This window comes from Sus scrofa, chromosome 13 (assembly GCF_054392235.1).
Source record: "Sus scrofa isolate SSC_HxYL_T2T_F1_AM1 chromosome 13, Sscrofa_HxYL_maternal_Yorkshire_Landrace_v2.0, whole genome shotgun sequence".
NCBI lineage: Eukaryota > Metazoa > Chordata > Mammalia > Artiodactyla > Suidae > Sus > Sus scrofa.
The window spans coordinates 67,593,461-67,605,570 of NC_139395.1; the positions used below are offsets into that span (position 1 = coordinate 67,593,461).

The window sequence follows — 12,110 nt, forward strand, 5'->3', positions numbered from 1 at the left end:
TGTATCTAGTAGTTTGTACCTGCTAATCCCAAACTCCTAATTTATTCCTACCTCCACCCCCTTTCCTGTTTGGTAACCACAAGTTTGTGTTCTCTGTGAATCTGTTTCTGTTTCAGACTCCAAAGTGAACACGCTGAACAAAAAGGCTACCTGGTCCTTCACGAGAAGCAAGCTTACCTACCACCTTGCTAATCTAGCCACTTCAAGAGTCAACTGCCCAAAGAAATTAAAACAGAACTGAATCCTCAGTTACAAGATCAGGGGGAAAGCAGCTACCTCTAAATTTGTTCACAGAAAGAAGCGGGGCGGGGGTGGGGCGGCTAGCTGATGTCTACATGGAGAAGTGGGGAACTAGTCAGGCGTCCTTTCTGAGAAGGAAATCCCAGGAGTTTTTCTCTTAATTCTTCTACTCAGATAAATACAGAGGAAGACATAACAAGTTGGCCTGAGTAAAGAAACAGCTGGAATCCAGACAGACTAAACAGTGTGATATGGGGAAGAAACAGTATATGATTTCAATGTCACTTAATGATGGACACACTTGTTTTTTGGTCTTGTTTTCACATTTGGACAGTGTATCTTACCTTGGAAGATATAAAAATCTAAAGTGAAGTAACCAAAAGTCACTGTCAAGTGAATTCTTAGTTTATCAGACTCAAATTAAGTCCTAAACGTTCTCTATCTGAGAACTTGGATGTACTACCAAGGAAAGAATAAAAAGGACAAGGAGACATGTGAAACTGAAATAGGATGAGGAAATGAAATCGTCTCTCTAACTTCAGTACTCTGATCTCACACTTGGAAATAATAACAATGACATTAACAGGAAAAGGATGAAAAAAAAAAATCACTTGCTCTGTTGGTAAAAACAAGGATAGGAGATCCCAGTGGGCAGGAGGATTTTGTCAAAGTATCCTCAGAACTTATGTTACCTGATGGGGCAGGAGTATTCACTTTTAAAGTGAACTTTTTTTAGAGGAGGGATGGGGGATGAGTGGAATAGGTGAGGGAGATTAAGAAGTACAAACCTCCTGGAGTTCCTGTCATGGCTCAGTGGTTAACAAATCCAATGAGGAACCATGAGGTTGCAGATTCGATCCCTGGCCTCGCTCAGTGGGTTGAGGGTCTGGCCTTGCTGTGGCTGTGGTGCAGGCTGGCAGCTGTAGCTCCAATTCGACCCCTAGCCTGGGAACCTCCATATGCCACAGGTGCGGCCCTAAAAAGCAAATAAATAAATAAGTAAATAAATAGAAAAGGAGTACAAACTTCCAGGTAAAAAATAAATGGGTCAGGAGGATGAAATGTACAGCATGGGGAATATAGTCAATAATAATGTCATATCTTTGAACAATGACAGATGGTAACTAGACTTATGGTGAGCATTTTGTAATGTCTCAAGTTATTGAATCACTCTGCTGTGCACCCGCTAATGCAGTGTTGTTGGTCAGTTACACCTCAAAAACAAAATCATAGGAAAAAAGTCATACTTGTGTTTACCAGAGGTGGGGGGGAGTGGATGAAGGAGGTCAGAAAAAGTATAAACTTCCAGTTACAAAAGAAATAAGTACTAGGGATTTAATACACAACATAATTACCATTGCTGTTACACATGAATGTTGCAAAGTCCAAACAATGCTCATCACAAGGAAAAATAATTTTTTTCTTTTTCTTTCATCACGTATCTACGTGAGATAAGTGGTGTGCACCAAACCTGTGATAATTATTTCATGATGCATGTAAGTCAAATCCTTATGCTGTATACTTTGAACTTATACTTTGCTGTTTGTCAATTATATCTTGACAAAATTGGAAGAAAAAAAACAAAAGAGAAAATAAACTATTTTAATTTTCGTAATTAGAAAAGGTGCTAAATCTAATTATGGTAGAGACAGGAGGAAAAGGGGGGACACGAATTGGGGACCTGATGCAAGATTCAAGGGCTGCAAAGTAAAATTTCTGTTTCTCCAATGCTGAATGAATCATCTAAAGAAGAAAGGACGGTCAATACTGTTCTTGTTCACTGGCTGAATTTATGGAGGATGAAACCTCCAAAAGCAATTATTTCAAGGATTACACTGGATAGCATCTGATGGGCTATGTAATATCACAAAATATCACAAAACTATTTCACATTGATTCCATCATTTGATCCTCCCCAACCACTGAGGTAATAAGATTAATTCCATCTTACAGACAAGCAAAGTAAGGCCCCAAAGCAGCTAGCTGGTATGGCTGAATTCCCAAAAGCTACTGTACTGAAACAATTTGTTCTCCCTGGAATGGCATAAATATGTCCCTTGGCCTCAATGAATCAATTCATAGACAGCATTTGAATAATACACTTGCCTTAGTACTTACAGTTATGATGACTCGTGTCTAAAAACCTGTACCTTAAAATGACCAGGTATGCTGGTGAACATGTTCCAAAGCAATGGTAGTGTAAGTTTTTAGGTAATCACCCAAGTTGGGACAAAAGTTCTGGTTCCAGATTTTGGCTTAGTCATTTAGGAAAAGCAACAAACCTGGGACCTGGGACCCTACGAACCCAAAGAGTTTAATTAAGTAGTCAGGGCTGCCTAGAATTTGCTCTATCCCAAAAGGGGGCTCAAGAAAAACTACACCACCATCTCCCACTCCCAACAGCATATACTTGAGCTCTTGGTTTAACTTTCTCCTAACCTTTTCCTCTTGACCCTTCCATGGCATTGGGCTATGGTCCTCTTTCATCTCCCAGACAGAATCTGAGAACCATGGGGCTGGAGGATGACTGTGACAGGTCACATACCTTCTCCAGATGGAGACGCTGATGCAAGAAATTGAAAAAAGGTGACGCACAGAAAAAGAAGGGAGGATGAGTAGTCTCTAATGCCCGTCGTATTTATTCACCTCTCACCTATAGAAACTTGAAGCTGACTGAAACGCAGAATAGATTCTTCATCCTTTTTCATTCTCAAAATTAATACAAACTGGAGTGAAAAACTAAATGGCAAATGGCTACACAGGAACAACTGTACTAATGTTTAGGTGTTAAAATGTGTGAGTCAGTGTCTCCTGGGTTTAAGCAACTTTGAAAGATTTCAGTGGGACATGATCACTGACAAAGTTATCCAAATCCTGCTCTTATACAGATGTCATGCATACTACTTTTTAATATAAGAGAAAATAGTTTTGAAACACACATCAAAAATGTAGAAAGGTGAGACGGCTATTTAAAGCACCACTGACTCCTAGATTTAAATCTCTTCTACTTTTTAACGTCAGCCTAGGCATCCATTAGAACAAGAGTCATCGGAACTACTTTTTATCTAATGAGGTAAATAAATACCACATGAAGGAAATATTATTTTTTACATACTATGCACTGTTCTCAGAACAATTTTTGCATAAGCCCATTCAACCCTAAAGCATCTGATAAACTAGAATATTTTCAACTCCTACAGTAAGGTAGGTGCTTTTCTACCTTAATCTTCAAATGAGACTATTGAGGCTTAAGAAGATTAAATAACTTTCCTAAGGTCACAATGTTACTAAGTAGCTTAGCCAGAATTTGAAACCAGATCTCTTTTCCCAACTTGGGTAATTACTTAACAACTATACTACCACACTTAAGAACATATCAGCTAATACTCCTGGTATAAGGTTTCCTGGTTCATGTTGATCCTGGAAAGTAAAGCAACTTGAAAAAACAACTCTGTTTTAAGAAGTCTGTTTTGCAATAAAAGTCATTTTTTTTATGGTAACATGAAGACTGATTATTTTTCAGGTTATAGTAGTAATTATTAGCCTATGAATGCTATACAGAAATGTTTCCCCAAAATTTAGTGTTTCTGTCCACCATTACACAAACTAATATTGTTAACCGCCTGAATTCTTATACCCTCATTTATCTCGTTATGAAATTAAGCCATACTGGTCCTAGTTTTCTAACACAGAATTTTGTCAAGAAATAACTCAAGGATTCTTCTCCAAATCACATGCAAATGTAATTAATACAGCCTAAGAGGAAAAAAGAACCTGAATTTGAGGTTTACCATTAAGTGAATGACCACAAAGAAACAAAATGTTTGGATAAAGAGACACAATCCTGGGTCCATAAGTTCTCTTGTTCCTTTTGCCAGGAGAGAGGAAATACTAGTATCAGAAACTTCTGGAATAGAAGGATGTGACACACAAACACCAAAGAAGCTCCTTCTGGAAGATGAATGGGTAACAGGCAGTATTGTGTACCATGATACTTTGTGACACTATCAGAAAGGCAAGAGATGGCAATGGATAATGCAAAATATTCAAATTCCTACTGACTTCTGGTCTCAGAAGTTCTTTTTTTAGGTATTTGCTCCCTTATCAAAAAGCCATTCTTTCATCCCCTCTCCCTAATCACTCATCCTGGCTGTTTCTAGTTAGGATGCTGGACCGTCTCTCTATCTCTGCCTCCCCCTTCATTCCTGGGCTATCTGTATCTCTACTGATGTCATCTGAGTGGTGATTAGAATAAATAGGTAGAATCAAGAGACAGACCCATATTTCCTGAGGTTCTTGACTTAACCCTCTCCAATGACGTTGGGTGGTACGGACATGACAACAAATTACAATGAACCGAATACTTGGTTGTTCTTTTTTCCAATTCCCCTTCAACCCTTCTAATTATGTCAAGGTCAAAGCCTCATTGGGGCACTTGTCTGGTATCTCACACATGGGCAAGCCACTTTTTAAAAATGAGATAACCCTTCCAAGCTCAATACCTTAAGAAGAAGTAGGCACTGTGCATTCCCTTGTGGCGCAGAGCCAGCATTGTCGCTGCAGTGGCTAGGGTTGCTGCTGTGGTGCACGTCTGATCCCTAGCCCAGGAACTTCCACATCCCATGCACACAGCCACCAAAAAAAAAGAAGAGAAAGGAGAGAGAAGGTAGACAACAGCATACAGTGAGAAGTTTTTATCAAGGGGTTAACAAATTATGATCTGGGATCTGTGGGCAAACCTGCCCCACTGCTCATGTTTGCCAAGCCCATGAGAAAAAGAATAGATTTTATATTTTTACAGGGTTTGAGGGAAAAACATCCAAAGAAGGGTTATAGTTCATGAAATGAAAAAATCACATGAAAATCAAATTTCCATGTCCATAAATAAAGTTTTATTGGGAACACCGCCATGCCCACTCATGACATACTGTTTCTTGCCAATCTGGGGTTACAATGGAGGAGGTGAGTAGCTGCAACAAAGACCATAAGGCCTGTGAAGCTGAACATATTTACTACATGGCCCTTCACAGGAAGTTTCTAAACTCCTGTGGATACTGTCATTTTGCCTTTTTTTTTTTTTTTTTTTTTTTTTTTTTTTTTTTGGAGTACTTATTTGAGGTTACCATCCAGCTCTGGCAATGGATACGTTTTCTTTTAAAGGATAAGGTAAAATATCTTTTTAAATAGGATGCTTTGTATCTAACCAGTGAGGGGACTTAAAGGGAGATAGATTCTGATCAAATATAGGCAGTATTGGAATTCCCACTAACAGAATTAGCAGCATCTTGGGAGTGCTAGGACACAGGCTCGATCCCTGGCCCGGCACTGTAGGTTAAGGATTTGGCATTGCTGCAGCTGCAGCTTAGGTTGCAACTGCAGCTCAAATCTGATCCCTGGTCCCTGGGAACTCTATATGCCACAGGATGGACATAAAAGAAAAAAATATACAGGCAGTGTTTACATTAAAATCAGGGAAAACCTGAGCCAAGTTATGAAAAAGGCCTGGAAAGGTGAAGTTTGAAAATTAATAAACCACAAAGCTGGGTGCAGGCCAGGAGGGGTTGGGTACCAAACTAAAGACTACATAAATAAGATATGCAGACGTAGCAGGCTGTCTCCTAAGGTCAGAATGGAGTCTGAGCTGTGGACCCCTAGTGGACAGGAGGTCAGGCAGGCTACCCAAGAACATCAGGTTGGCCGGCCCCACCATGGGGAGCAGCAGGTTCTTATTTTACATTCATAAGTCCCTGACAAATTGGCCAAGAATTCCTATCCAGCTATTGGTGAGACAGACAGTCCAAAACAACCATCAGTGTGTAAGTCAGATAAAACAATAGCAACAGGCCAAGAGGCTCAGCATGAGTCCAGGCCCACTGCTTTGCAGCAAGTATCACTTTACACTGAGAATGCATTCAGTAACACTTAAGAAGGTTCTCGGAGCTTTCTTCACTCTGTTGGAGATGGTTGTGAGACGCACAGAGCCTGAGAGACTTCCTCCAACCTAGACTAAGTTCACATCACCATCCATACGCTTTACACGCGCCAGTGTTTGATACGCATCATGTTTATTCTTTTACAATAAAAGTTCCTCAACAGCTTGGCTATATGCTTTTTAGAAAAGTCTTTTTGAAAAACAATCTTACATTGTTGCATTTGCCTCTTAGTACTCTTACTGAATGAATATGCATCTCTTTTGTGGCCTTTCCACTAAAAATTTTCCCCAAGACAGAAATGTTTTTTGGTGGCTCCAAACAATTTCTGTTACTGAGTCATAGACACTATCAGAGCAGTGTTAAAATTCATCATCTTTTTCTTTCCATATGATTAATGTTTTAAAAACATGCTAGTAAAACGTAAAACTTAACATATCTGAACCAAAAAAAAAAAAAGCGCTTAAAGTGCTGATTTTTAAATCCTGGAAATAAGATTAGTACAATTTAGAGGTCGTTTTTTTCCACATCTGCAGAGTACTTCAACTGGTCATCGTTTCTTGGGTGGATTACATCTCGTTTCATCTGCTGTTGACTCAGAAGGCTGAGGCAAGAGGTTCCCAATTTCTTTTTTAACCACAATGAACTACTTTTCTTAAGTTCCAAGCACTCCCACCTACACAGACACTAAGTTCTGGAAGGTTCTGCCAACCAATACTTAATTTGTGAAGTATTAATTAATTCCTACATAATATCTACTGACTGCCAATCAGAGCTCATAGACTGAAATATTTATGGCCCAAAGACAAGGAACTTGACAGTCTGAGTAAGCCCTAAAGTATTATCTCATGCAAGTTACTGGATTAACTTTAGACCTTTGGCAATATAAAATACAACCTGATGAAGTACATACTTGAAGCTGTGTCCCCAGCATCTTTTCTGCCACAAATAGGACCAAGTGACTGGTGAGGTCACCAGTTCTGGAGAGGCTGACTCCATCCCAGTTCTAGGGGTAGAAAAATATCACCAAGGGTATGCCAATTAAGACATCCCATCTCCCTGGCCATTGGGAGGGTGTAATGTGCTGGAAACTCACCCAATTAGAGTTCCAAGAATCTTGCTGAAAGTCTTAAGATTCCTCTTTCCCCTCTTCCTCCTTGGCATGTTCAGAGAATCCTATAGCCCAGCAGCTGCTAGGAAAAATCTTAGGACTGCACATAGGGTGAATCTAAAGAGCAGCCAGCTCCACTGTGGAAAACAGAGCAGAGACAAAGAACTGGATCAAATCTCTCCTGCAGTTCACCCACTAAGGACTTGCCAGTGACACTGCTGAAGCTGCCGGAACTGGACTTTCTGTTGCTTACCACCCAAGTCCTCCTAACATAAATCCTGAAAAACTCTAGGATTATATTTCCTAATGCCCTGGAATTCTAAGACCCCAGGCATTGGGGACCACTGCTCTGGTGATAAACAGATTTAGATGGGAGTATCATAATGTGTAAAATAATCGATAAGTGTGTATTTCCAGGATGGTTGGATATTTTTCAGAGTTTCTGTAACCCCAGGTCAGGGGCATCAGCATGAAAATTACAAAAGATAATAACATCAGGAAACTGCCTCATCAAATTATAAGGTGGCCACACTGACTGACATTACAAGGGTGAAGTGACATGAGGAGAAGAGCTGGCTTCAGGTGACTCACCAAAGGCAAAGGCTTTCAGCTGGATCTGCACCAAAAGGCACCACTTACCCATTTTGTGAATATCCTTCATTTGCAGGGGAAAAAAGGAGAATTCACTATCATAGAAGACTTGCTTTAAAAAGGGCATAAGAGTGGTAAACTCTACAAGGAAGATAAGATGATCAAAGGAACAAACAAAATGGTGTTAAGTGTTCCTGTAAACTAGGTGTTGGTAAGGCTCAGATTTTGGTTTTATGCTCCAAATTGAGAGACAGACTGTTGACCTAGTATAAGAAAATAAGTATCAGAGTTCCCATCATGGCTCAGTGGTTAACAAATCGACTAGGAACCATGAGGTTGCGGGTTCAATCCCTGGCCTTGCTCAGTGGGTTAGGGATCCGGAGTTGCCATGAGCTGTGGTGTAGGTTGCAGACGCGGCTTGGATCCCACGTTGCTGTGGCTGTGGTTTAGGCCGGGGGCTACAGCTCCAATTGGACCCCTAGCCTGGGAACCTCCAGAGGACACGGGTGCGGCCCTAGAAATGGCAAAATGACAAAAAAAAAAAAAGAAAAGAAAAAAGAAAATAGGTATCAATAAGAAAATACCGGTATTGATAGCATGCCCATTGAAGGCCTCTATGTAACTCAAGACATAACCTAGTTATTTGCTGATTAAAGGGGAACCACTGAAAAGAATGGAGTTAAATGGGTAGGGCCAAAATTGGAATAAAACCCTAATATGTGTTTCAGCACAAAGTAGTCCTCGTTTTCGCCACATGTGAAGGAGAGGGACAGGGACAGGGAAGAGGAGGAAGTGGCATCTATGCATATGCAGAGGTGAAAAGATGATCCTTTTACCGGTCAGTAGTCCTTCCTGATATGCTGCTTTTAATGTGGAAGACAAGGTCTTAGCAACCAAGCCTGAGAAGAGATAGTAAACAGAAAATAAAAGTTAAATTGCTGTCTTTAAGAAATATGAGCTAGGAGTTTCTGCTGTGTGAAGTGGGTTAAGAATCCCACTGCAGTGGCTCAGGTTCAAGATCCCTGGTCTGTCACAGCGGTTTAAAGGGTCTGGCATTGCTATAAATGCAGCATAGGCTGCAGCTGCAGCTCAGATGCAATCTCTAGCCCGGAAGCTTCCATATGCCACAGGTGTGGCCAGGAAGAAAGAAAGAAAGAAGTATGAGCCAGTAACAAAACAGAAAAATGAGAGAAGTAAAAACAGACATGAGAAGACAGAAGAAAGGACAAGTTTGCAGGTCGCGACCTACAAAGAAAGCTATCCAAGGATAGGTTCAGAGTAGGCAAATGTAAATTTCAAGAACAAACCTATGGAACATTTGAATCTGATGCAAACTTCCTTGGACTCCCTCAGGTTCAATGCCTTGTGTGAGCTGTGTTGGACGGAAATCATGGAGAGGAGCTCATTTCCAACTATGAGAGGAGAAAAGATCATAGGCATGAGCAGAGAGACTATCCTCAACCAAAATCAATCATGAAAATGAAGCCTCTAGAAATTCTCATTGGAAGTCCCACAGGGAATAAGACAAAGGCGCAAGCCAATGTTATTAGAATCTCAAACGTCAGGGTGACCTCCGTTGATAAATGACTCCTCAAACCATTATGACAAAGCCCTCAGCAACATGGCCAAGTAGAGACTCCCAGGAGAAACGTGGATGATACCTCAAGTGACACAAGCGTGAAGACCTGCACAATTGTGTTAAATCCACTGTCATAAAATGAGTATCACCACCAATAAAGGGTTCACATGAATTTCACAGTGTATGAAGCATGAATGCTTTTAAAGGTGTTCCAAGCCATTCCAACCCTTGGGTCAATGTCCATGTCGGGAATCAAGAAGGAGAAGCTTAAGCCTACTAACATAGGAGGGCAGTTTTTGTCAGGGTGACATTTTATCAAACCCTGAAAGGGAATTACTTCAGTAGCATCTCAGAAAGAAAAAAGGGAACTATCTCATTCTCCAATCCCTAACACAAAATAGACTTTAGCAATAAGAGTATTTTGTTGGCTGCTGGGGAAAAGAAAGAAAGAAAGAAAAAAGGAAGGAAGACCTGAAAGTCTTCACTGCGGACTCTGCAAGTCATTCAGAAGAGGCCCAAGCAGGAAAGCAAAAAAACACACAAAAAATTCTTATCCGCCATCTTGCATTGGCCAAAGCAACAAAAGCCAAAAGCTTCCCATGTGCATGTCAGCAGATGAATGGATTTTCAAAGGAGAAAAATATCACCCCCGATGAAAAGTTAACACATTTATTGACCACATTCTTCGCCCATATCTCACAACATAATGATAATCTTGCGGAATTCTGTAAAATCCTATTATAGATCACTTAGCATTTACTATAGCATTTAAAGCAGCCAGGCTTCTGGGTTGGAATGTACTGGGGGGAGGAGGGTATAAAATTCTCTGTGTTGGTTTGAACCTCACACACTCGAGAAGGAAACTCCGTCTTCCCTCCACGGCTCCCAAAGTCTCAGGACCCTGAGGTAGGATCCCCCACAGTGGGGTGCTCACAGGAGAGCTGGGTACCTCTCCTACCCTGAGGTGGGAAAGGCTCCAGAGTACTCATTCGTGTGCCTGAGGGAACAGCGCATGCTCACGATACATATACAAATACACACAGTGATACATATGAATGTATAGAGGAATACATATATAAATATGTACATGAATATGTATACAAATATGAATATGTATAGGTATGTGTCTGAAGCATGGCCTACAAATCTGTCATCGTCAATGTGCAGAAAGATTTTTCTTTATCTCAGAAGGCTGATTTATTTCCTGGTCGCCTTCTCCAGCCACTCTTTCTTACCCACCCCCGCCCTCACTAGATGCACCCGTTTGCCTCCCTATACTCAATTCTTTGGATTCAAGTCTCTGTCTTCAGTCCAGTTACCTTCCCAGCCTCATGTTTAATGTGTATTTCATCATCTTCTAGAAAGATCCCGCCTGAGATTGACCCCTGCACCTAAAACGACATTCAGACCTCAGCTTGTCGCTTGCCAGGCTGCCCTCCTCTCCTCTTCTGGGAACAAGCGTTGAGAGCACCAACCTGATTTTCCCATCATCCATTTCTTTCACACTGAATCCAGCCAATGGACTTTTGAGGTTGTTCTTACCCCTCCGTCATCTCCTTCCCAATCTCTTTGACTAACCTACTGAAGATGGCGCCGGTGGCTCCTCAAAACACCACAATTTCGTCTAATTTGAGCTCCTTACCTTATTCTATAAAATGATGACAGATGAACTAAGTTGGAGCCCAGCTCTGAGCGACTCCCATACTCATAAAAACACTGGTCCTGCCCACTGGCTGTGTAGTCAGGATCTTCAAAAGGCTGGACCTTGAGTCACAGAACGGATGTGAAATCCTGGCTCCATCTCACTGCTTTGTGCCTGTGGTAAGATGGCTTATCCTTTCTAAGACTCGATTTCCTCATCTGTAAGGTAGTCCATGGATAACAACAGTACCCGCTTCCCTGGATGCTTATAAGGAGCAAAACATAACAAACTATAAATTACTACGCTTGGTGCCTTGTCCATAGCAAATGCTGTCTGCTGTTATTTGTATTAAGCAATGCTACTACTTGCTTCTTAATCTAAATTTGAAGTCTTCCACAGTCACATGTCAACTACCTTTCCAACTCATTTCCTCTCTTCTCCTTTAAGAACTCTGTGTCCCAGCCAAAGGGAATTCTATATTGCTCTCCTCAAGTACCAGGCTTTTTGGTCCTTGTCGAATATTCACTCTGTCTCCATGAGCCAGAAAACCATTCCTCTTCCCCCAACCCACATATCTAAAGTCTACATCTTCGGCAAGCTGTAGCTTAAATTCTCTAGGGGATAGGTATTCCTAAGTACAGTGTTTGAGGATGAACTTTGGCTTTCCAAAATTGCCTATGGCAATTTTAAACACATATGGAGCTAAGAGGTGAATGGGGTAGAGGAAGAAAGAATCAAACGATCAGGCATCTCTTAGAACACAAAAGTCAAAAGCTGGCTTAATAACTTGATCACCTTCAACTCGTCTGCTACTAGTTGGTAAACAACATTTTCTTGGTTAATTTAAAATTGATCTAATTGGGACAATTAATGATTTTACATCTGAACTTTCTAAAACCATATTTCTTTTCTCTTCCCAATGTAAGTAAGAATCTTAAATGGCTTAATAAGCCATCATCAGAACAAGTTTTAGCTGTCAGCGGAACCATTTCACACCCAAAGGACTTAATACTGCCT

At 40.9% G+C, this 12,110-nt stretch overlaps 1 protein-coding gene across 17 annotated transcripts in view; it reads right to left on the minus strand.

Annotated features, from left to right (window-relative positions):
* Window positions 1-12,110, minus strand: part of FOXP1 (forkhead box P1) — a 624,214-nt gene that overhangs the window by 414,980 nt on the left and 197,124 nt on the right. For 2 of the 17 annotated variants that reach the window (XM_084989006.1, XM_084988995.1), the window contains exons 1-2: window positions 9,180-9,279; window positions 8,709-8,771 (exon numbers count right to left, since the gene is read on the minus strand). The exons of 12 other annotated variants lie outside the window; for them this stretch is intronic. The gene's annotated coding sequence lies outside the window, so the exon portion shown is untranslated. Of the gene's footprint in view, window positions 1-7,266; window positions 7,419-8,708; window positions 8,772-9,179; window positions 9,285-12,110 lie in introns of those variants that run through there. 3 more of the 17 variants (XM_084988999.1, XM_084988992.1, XM_084989007.1) reach the window with 2 other exon arrangements.